General features: G+C 40.8%; 1 long non-coding RNA gene across 1 annotated transcript; it reads right to left on the bottom strand.

Annotated features, from left to right (window-relative positions):
• Positions 1 to 4,815: 4,815 nt before the first annotated feature.
• On the bottom strand, positions 4,816 to 7,265 carry LOC115202761 (uncharacterized). The gene is made up of 2 exons (XR_003880050.1): positions 7,152 to 7,265; positions 4,816 to 5,159 (listed from the first exon to the last, which is right to left on the bottom strand). It is a non-coding gene; the product is annotated as an uncharacterized LOC115202761 (long non-coding RNA).
• Between the last annotated feature and the right edge of the window lie 253 nt (positions 7,266 to 7,518).

Below are 7,518 nucleotides of genomic sequence, written 5' to 3'. Positions count from 1 at the left end.
GTAACTTGAAAAACGAATAAGAAATAACAGTTTTACTACAGGGACCCAGTCTTGGAAATTCGTGTTTGCGCGCCCCATGAAGACAAGATGCTCCTGCTAAAATTGGTTTCCTATTGAACATTCTTCTTTCTGTAAGAAATATTATCATTCGATTACATTTTAGGGTATCTGAGGAATAAATAGAAATGTATTTTGACTTCTAGAAACAAAGTTTAGGTGTAGATTTTCGGATTCCTTTCTCTGCATGTTGAACGAGTGGATTACTCAGATCGATGGCACCAACTAAACAGACTTTTGGGGATATAAAGAAGGATTTTATCTAACAAAAGAACACTACATGTTATATCTGGGACCCTTTGGATGAGAAATCAAAAGAAGATTTTCAAAAAGTAAGTTAATATTTAATAGCTATTTGTGAATTTATGAAACCTGTGCAGGTGGAAAAATATTTTGATGTGGGGCGCCGTCCTCAAACAATCACATGGCATGCTTTCGCTGTAATAGCTACTGCAAATTGGACAGTGCAGTTAGATTAACAAGAATTTAAGCTTTCAACCAATATAAGACACTTGTATGTACCTAAATGTTTAATATCCATAATTTGTATGATTATTTACACCTATCCCCCCTAAGCAAGCAGCGTGACATCTGTTATAGATGGTGCTTGTCAGTATTAACAGTATTAATCTGATGCCCCAACCTGGGCTTGAACACATTGCCAGAAACCACCCTCGAAGCATTGTTACCCATTGCTCCACAAATGCCACAGCTCTTGCAGAGCAAGGGAAACAACTACTTCAAGATCTCAGAGCGAGTGACGTCACTGATTGAAATGCTATTAGCGCATACTGCTAACTAGCTAGCCATTTCACAGCGGTTACATTAGTGCCTCGGATCTGCAGTTGTGGTCAGCTCAATGCTGGAGTCACTGTGTAGTAGGTTTGGGGGATGAACTTACTCTTCAGCCTGAAGTGTCGCCACTTATGCCTCCAAATTGTAAATTTGTGAGATGCTTCGGGAGGACTGTCACGTGTACTAGCAAGGCAGAGGTCCTGGGTTTGAGCCGAAACAGGAGGAAGCGGTACTTGCTTAGCAAGCAGAGTGACATTCATTACACATGCATCAGTGTGTATGTGTGCATATTAATGTGTGTATGTGTGCATATTAATAAATGTATCAGTGTGTATGTGTGCATATTAATAAATGTTTCAGAGTATATGTGTGCATATAATCATTGTGTATGTGTGCATATTAATCAATACATCAGTGTGTATGTGTGCATATTAATCAATACATCAGTGTGTATGTGCCTTGTTTCAGTGTATGTGCCAGTGTGTATTAAAGCTACAAATTCTATTTGCAGTCAGTACATCATTTATTTATTCATTCAAGTAGTCAATAGTAGTATTCTAGTGGTGTAAATCAATGGGTTTCTCACTTGCAGTCTTAAGGCTGAATGCTGTTCATTGCGGTAGACTCCATCTAGTGCAGAATGAGTCTGGGGCTATTGCACAGCTTCATTAGTCTTCCTTTGATCTCCCTGCCACAGGAGCACAAGGCTAGATTATCATACTGAAATACTGCTCCTTACTCATCTTTGATCTGAGCTCTCTCACCTCCTCTGGTGTTGTGAAGAATACCTTGTTCATGTACTCAAGGAGAAACTGGAATAGAAAGGTCACCCCGAAGCTAAGTGTGCAAGGCTTCGGGAAACAATGCAACAATTTCATGTTATTACCAAAGATTAAGGTACATCATTCTGAAAGACAGTTTTTACAATGTGATTACATCTATCATTATAGAGCCAATTGTTTTCTTCTTTAAACATAGAAAAGAGAATGGGGTAGAGAGGCAGTATGAGGGGAAGAAAAGGTTAGTGTGTGTGTGTGTGTGTGTGTGTGTGTGTGTGTGTGTGTGTGTGTGTGTGTGTGTGTGTGTGTGTGTGTGTGTGTGTGTGTGTGTGTGTGTGTGTGTGTGTGTGTGAGTGAGTGAGTGGCAGACAGACAGACAGACAGACAGACAGACAGACAGACAGACAGACAGACAGACAGACAGACAGACAGACAGACAGACAGACAGACAGACAGACAGACAGACAGACAGACAGACAGACAGACAGACAGACAGACAGACAGACAGACAGACACATTGAAAGAGAGAGAGCAGCAGGTGGGTTAGGCTGAGAGAGGAAAGCCCCTTTGACAAAATGTGACAGGTCTTACGTTTGCTGGCAGTCTCGTGTGTCAACTTCCGAGCAACAGAGAAGTGATTAAATCATGATCACTGAGAGTGATTCAAATGACTATACTGTGAGTATACTGCATGCACCGCTAAAGAAATATTACCAGAAATGTATCCACAGCATGACAACTAAGCAGTCGGATTGTACCAGAGGGGCTTGGATAGAGAGGGGGGAGAGAGGGGGGAACGGGAAGGCACTAAGGAGAGCTGAGGCCTTGCTGGACCCAGAGCTTTTACATAAGCCAGCCTTTATGTTACCAAATGAAGTAATGCAACCAGTGTCAATGCAACCACTCTCCATAGCCTAGGAAACCATACATTGAGTTTTCATAAAATAAACATTGTGTGAGGAGACCAGCTGGTGGGACTCACAGTTAAACATGCTTCTCATCAAATACAGTCGCTGAATTGAGCAACCATCGGGTCATTTTTCAGGACCAGACAAACAAAACACAAGTATTGAATCAGGGCTTGCAAAACATAATCAATATTCCATTTGATTATTATTCTATCAAACATACATATTTCATCCAGCCTGTGATCTGGGAGCCAAGCCGAGAGAAGTCCTAAAAAATGTCCATTTGAAACTGCCCAGAAATGCCTGGAACATTCAAACATACATAGGCTTATGCATTTCTCTCCAAGCCTAGCCATGGAGCCAGCAGGAGAAAAGAGGCTATCTATCCATTCTAGAATTCTTGGCTGTCGCATGGGCAAACAGCGCAGAAAAACTCACTGACGGACTGAGAATAATCACAAAGGATAGGTTTGAACGGATTCCATTTTATTTGAACAATTCAAATGGAACTGTGGGTTTGGAACAGACTGCCACGCCACTGAGCACAAAAGACGATTCTCTTCTGCGCTTGTAGTAATGTCATTTATTTGAGCTCCTCCGAGTCTGTTTTCTGTTGCTAGTCAATGTGAACTCAAACTGCCCTGGTACTCAATACATACAAGGAATGAGCCGTATTGCTGAATCCTGTTTCTTCTTCTCACACGTGTTGAGAAATCATTTTAGACCAGCGTGTCAAGACAATGATAAGAAAAGAAAATCAAGACCTTGAAATAAGTCTACAACTATAAACATTTTCCCTATTCCAGAGAGAGGGTTTTGCCAGTGCTTTCTGTGATCACCATGAGAAAGCAGCAAGGTCCATAAGATGCTTACACACTTCATAAGCTCTATGAGAACATCTGTGAGGATGAAGGTGACAACCACCCATTAAAACAGATAAACAAGCTGATCTCTGTTACTTTTCATTGTTCTTTGGGGGACAGTTTCCCTTCTTACTGCAGAGCTGCTGGTTTTCAGTCTTGGTGCTATTGGTCTGTCCTTACTCCAGGAGCAGTGATGATGGGCCTCCCAGCCTACTAAGGACCAGGTCTTGCCATTCAACCTGGGGGATGATGGATGACTACCAGTTCCACTGGTGCAGATAACACTGTGGGATAGGCTACGCTGAGTCACGTGACCATCTGTCAGCGGACCATTCATCAACACTTGAGGCGGGGGTGGGAGGGCTGCACAATAATGTTTATCACAGAGATTTTATCAAGGGCACTTTGGAAAGGGGACTTCATAGATGTCTAGGACATGTACATTTCCTTACATTTTCATAATTTATAACGGCATACTTAATGGTATAAATGTTATGGAGCATATTCATGTTCTGGGCTTGAAAGAAAAGTCAACATGCAGGAGTTGACTTTGGGGAGGTAGCCTGCCTGCCTGCCTCAAATCTATGTCTGATATTTGCATTATGTTACAGCATTAGTATGTCTCTCAAACACACAAGTCCCTGACACACCATTGATAGTATTGCATAGATACTGAAAAACGTTCCTATCCCTGCTTCATGTTAAAACTCGTATTGTGTGATTTTACGTTAAAATAAAACACCTTTGATGTCAGTATAATGCATCCTCCTTTAATCTGTGGCTGAAATTCTAACACAGTTGCCAAATCTTGACATTTTTTCTCACATGTCAGGCTCCAATCTTGATATGGCAGCGGTGAGGAAGCGCTAACTAAATCTGGACTGAGTGCAGCAGTAACACAACCTTCAGCCATGGGGCCTGCCAGGCTACACACACGTGCCACCACACAGTTCCTGGAGACCCAGGGATTGGTGATAGACACCCAACATGTGTTTTCCAAAGCTTTCCTTAAAAAATGGAATGCCAATTAGAGTAGTATTCTCACTGACCTTTTACCACGGGCGAATCATTCAGAAGACAAGAGGAAGATAGAGGAAGATAGAGGAAGATAGAGGAAGATAGAGGAAGATAGAGGAAGATAGAGTCAGAGACAGAAAAGGATACAGAGAGGGATGCTGCATGCTAACACACAATGGCTTCCATTCTGTATAGACTCCTCATTCACAAACATGTCCAATTGATTCGTGGACCTGGCAACAAACTGACAGATAGGTTTTTTTTTATGTAAAGGTTATGCTGGATATGATGGTGCTGCTAAGTATGGAGAGGAAATCTCTCAAACTATTTACCATGATGACCATTGATGAAGACACATGATTGAAAGCAATAAATTAACAGGCATATCATCACAACTTGTTGATACAAAAACACATTAATAGCTGTTTATTTATTGAAAGGTATTTAAAGTTGTTAAATATAATAGCAGTTCTGCTTGCATGTTCAAGTGTTTACATTTATTTCAAATAGTATTTGTTCAGTTTTTTTTCATGTCGTTTTCTTTTGAGGAGTTGTTTGTAAAAAAAAGTTTTAGCTCTTCAAATGATGTTTGTCTCTTTGAGCAGGTCCAGGGATTTTAGTAAAGTGGTAGTCTCGTGGAAAGCCCAGAAGTCTCTATATACAGTAATGCCATGTGAGGGGGACACATTCCGGAGCCCTTGAATGACCCAGCCTTCTATACACTCAAGGCACAGCACCATCTACACATGAGAAAGAGCGAGAGAGAGAGAGTTGCCACAAGAAAAGGGCAACCAGTAAAGAACAAACACCATTGTACATTTTGGTACTTTAACTATTTGCACGTCGTTACAACACTGTATATAGACATAATATGACATTTGAAATGTCTTTATTCTTTTGGAACTTGTGAGTGTAATTGTGAGCGTAATTTGTACTGTTTATATTTACATTTATGTTTTCACTATTGTTTATCCATTTCACTTGCTTTGGCAATGTAAACATATTTTTCCCATGCCAATAAAGCCCCTTGAATTGAAACTGAATTGAATCGAGAGTGAGAGTGAGAGAGAGAGAGAGAGAGAGAGAGAGAGAGAGAGAGAGAGAGAGAGAGAGAGAGAGTATATACAGTTGAAGTCGGAAGTTTACATACACTTAGGTTGGAGTCATTAAAACTCGTTTTTCAACCACTCCACAAATTTCTTGTTAACAAACTATAGTTTGGCAAGTTGGTTAGGACATATACAGACAGATTATTTCACTTATAATTCACTGTACCTCAATTCCAGTGGGTCAGAAGTTCACATACACAAAGTTGACAGTGCCTTTAAACAGCTTGGAAAATTCCAGAAAAGTATGTCATGGCTTCAGAAGCTTCTGATAGGCTTATTGACATCATTTGAGTCAATTGGAGGTGTACCTGTGGATGCATTTCAAGGCCTACCTTCAAACTCAGTGCCTCTTTGCTTGACATCATGGGAAAATCAAAAGAAATCAGCCAAGAACTCAGAAAAAAACGTAGACCTCCAGAAGTCTGGTTTATCCTTGCGAGCAATTTCCAAACACCTGAGGATACCACGTTCATCTGTACAAACAATAGTACGCAAGTATAAACACCATGGGACCACGTAGCCGTCATACCGCTCAGGAAGGAGACGCGTTCTGTCAACAGCAAAGGACCTTGTGAAGATGCTGGAGGAAACGGGTACAAAAGTATTTATATCCACAGTAAACCGAGTCCTGTATCGACATAAACTGAAAGGCCGCTCAGCAAGAAAGAAGCCACTACTCCAAAACCGGCATAAAAAAGCCAGACTACGGTTTGCAACTGCACATGGGGACAAAGATCATACTTTTTGGAGAAATGTCCTCTGGTCTGATGAAACAAAAATAGGGGTGGCAGTATCATATTGTGGGGGTGCTTTGCTGCAGAAGGGACTGGTGCACTTCACAAAATAGATGCCAACATGAGGGAAGAAAATGATGTGGATATTTTGAAGCAACATCTCAAGACATCAGTCAGGAAGTTAAAGCTTGGTCGTAAATGGGTCTTCCAAATGGACAATGACCCCAAGCAAACTTCCAAAGTTGTGGCAAAATGGCTTAAGGACAACAAAGGCAAGGTATTGGAGTGGCCATCAGAAAGCCCTGACCTCAATCCTATAGAAAATCTGTGGGCAGAACTGAAAAAGCATGTGTGAGCAAGGAGGCCTACAAACCTGACACAGTTACACCAGCTCTGTCAGGAAGAATGGGCCAAAATTCACCCAACTTATTGTGGGAAGCTTGTGGAAGGCTACCCGAAACATTTGACCAAAGTTAAACAATTTAATGGCAAATGCTACCAAATACTAATTGAGTGTATGTAAACGTCTTACCCACTGGGAATGTGATGAAAGAAATAAAAGCTGAAATAAATCATTCTCTCTACTATTATTCTGACATTTCACATTCTTAAAATAAAGTGGTGATCCTAACTGACCTAAGACAGGGCATTTTTACTAGGATTAAATGTCAGGAATTGTGAAAAACTGAGTTTAAATATATTTGGCGAAGGTGTATGTAAACTTCAGACTTCAACAGTATATATAGAGATAGATAGAGAGAGTAAAAGACAGAGAGAGAGACAAAGAAAGATAGAGAAAAATATATATAGAGCGAGACAGCGAGCGAGAGAGCGAGAGAGAGAGAAAGGGGGGGACTAGAGGGCATAAGAGAGTGGTTATACTCCATACCTCAGTCAAACATGGGGGAGAGTGTGTCTTGAGAAGGAGTTTCCTACGGGGTCGACTCCCAGCAACACAGTTTGAGAACCTATGAGGACATACATGGTTTGTGGTAGATTGGTCTCCGTTGCTCCCCTCCAATGGTTTTTCCATAAAAATCCCATAGAAAGGAAAGACATGAACTACATTACAAATTCATGCTGGGAAAAAATTATAATCAGTGTCAAGCTTCCTCTTAACATATTATTTAACTTCTTAGAGAAACAGATACTATATAATTATTACCTCTAAAAACACCACTTTACATCTGAATACCAGGTCTGGGATAGAGACAAAGAGGTTGTGTTCTGTGCACCCAAGTGCCAAAAGCAATATT

This window comes from Salmo trutta, chromosome 12 (assembly GCF_901001165.1).
Source record: "Salmo trutta chromosome 12, fSalTru1.1, whole genome shotgun sequence".
Classification (NCBI taxonomy): Eukaryota; Metazoa; Chordata; class Actinopteri; order Salmoniformes; family Salmonidae; genus Salmo; species Salmo trutta.
The sequence above is the reverse complement of the archived record's forward strand: the minus strand, read 5'-3'. Positions and strand labels throughout refer to the sequence as shown.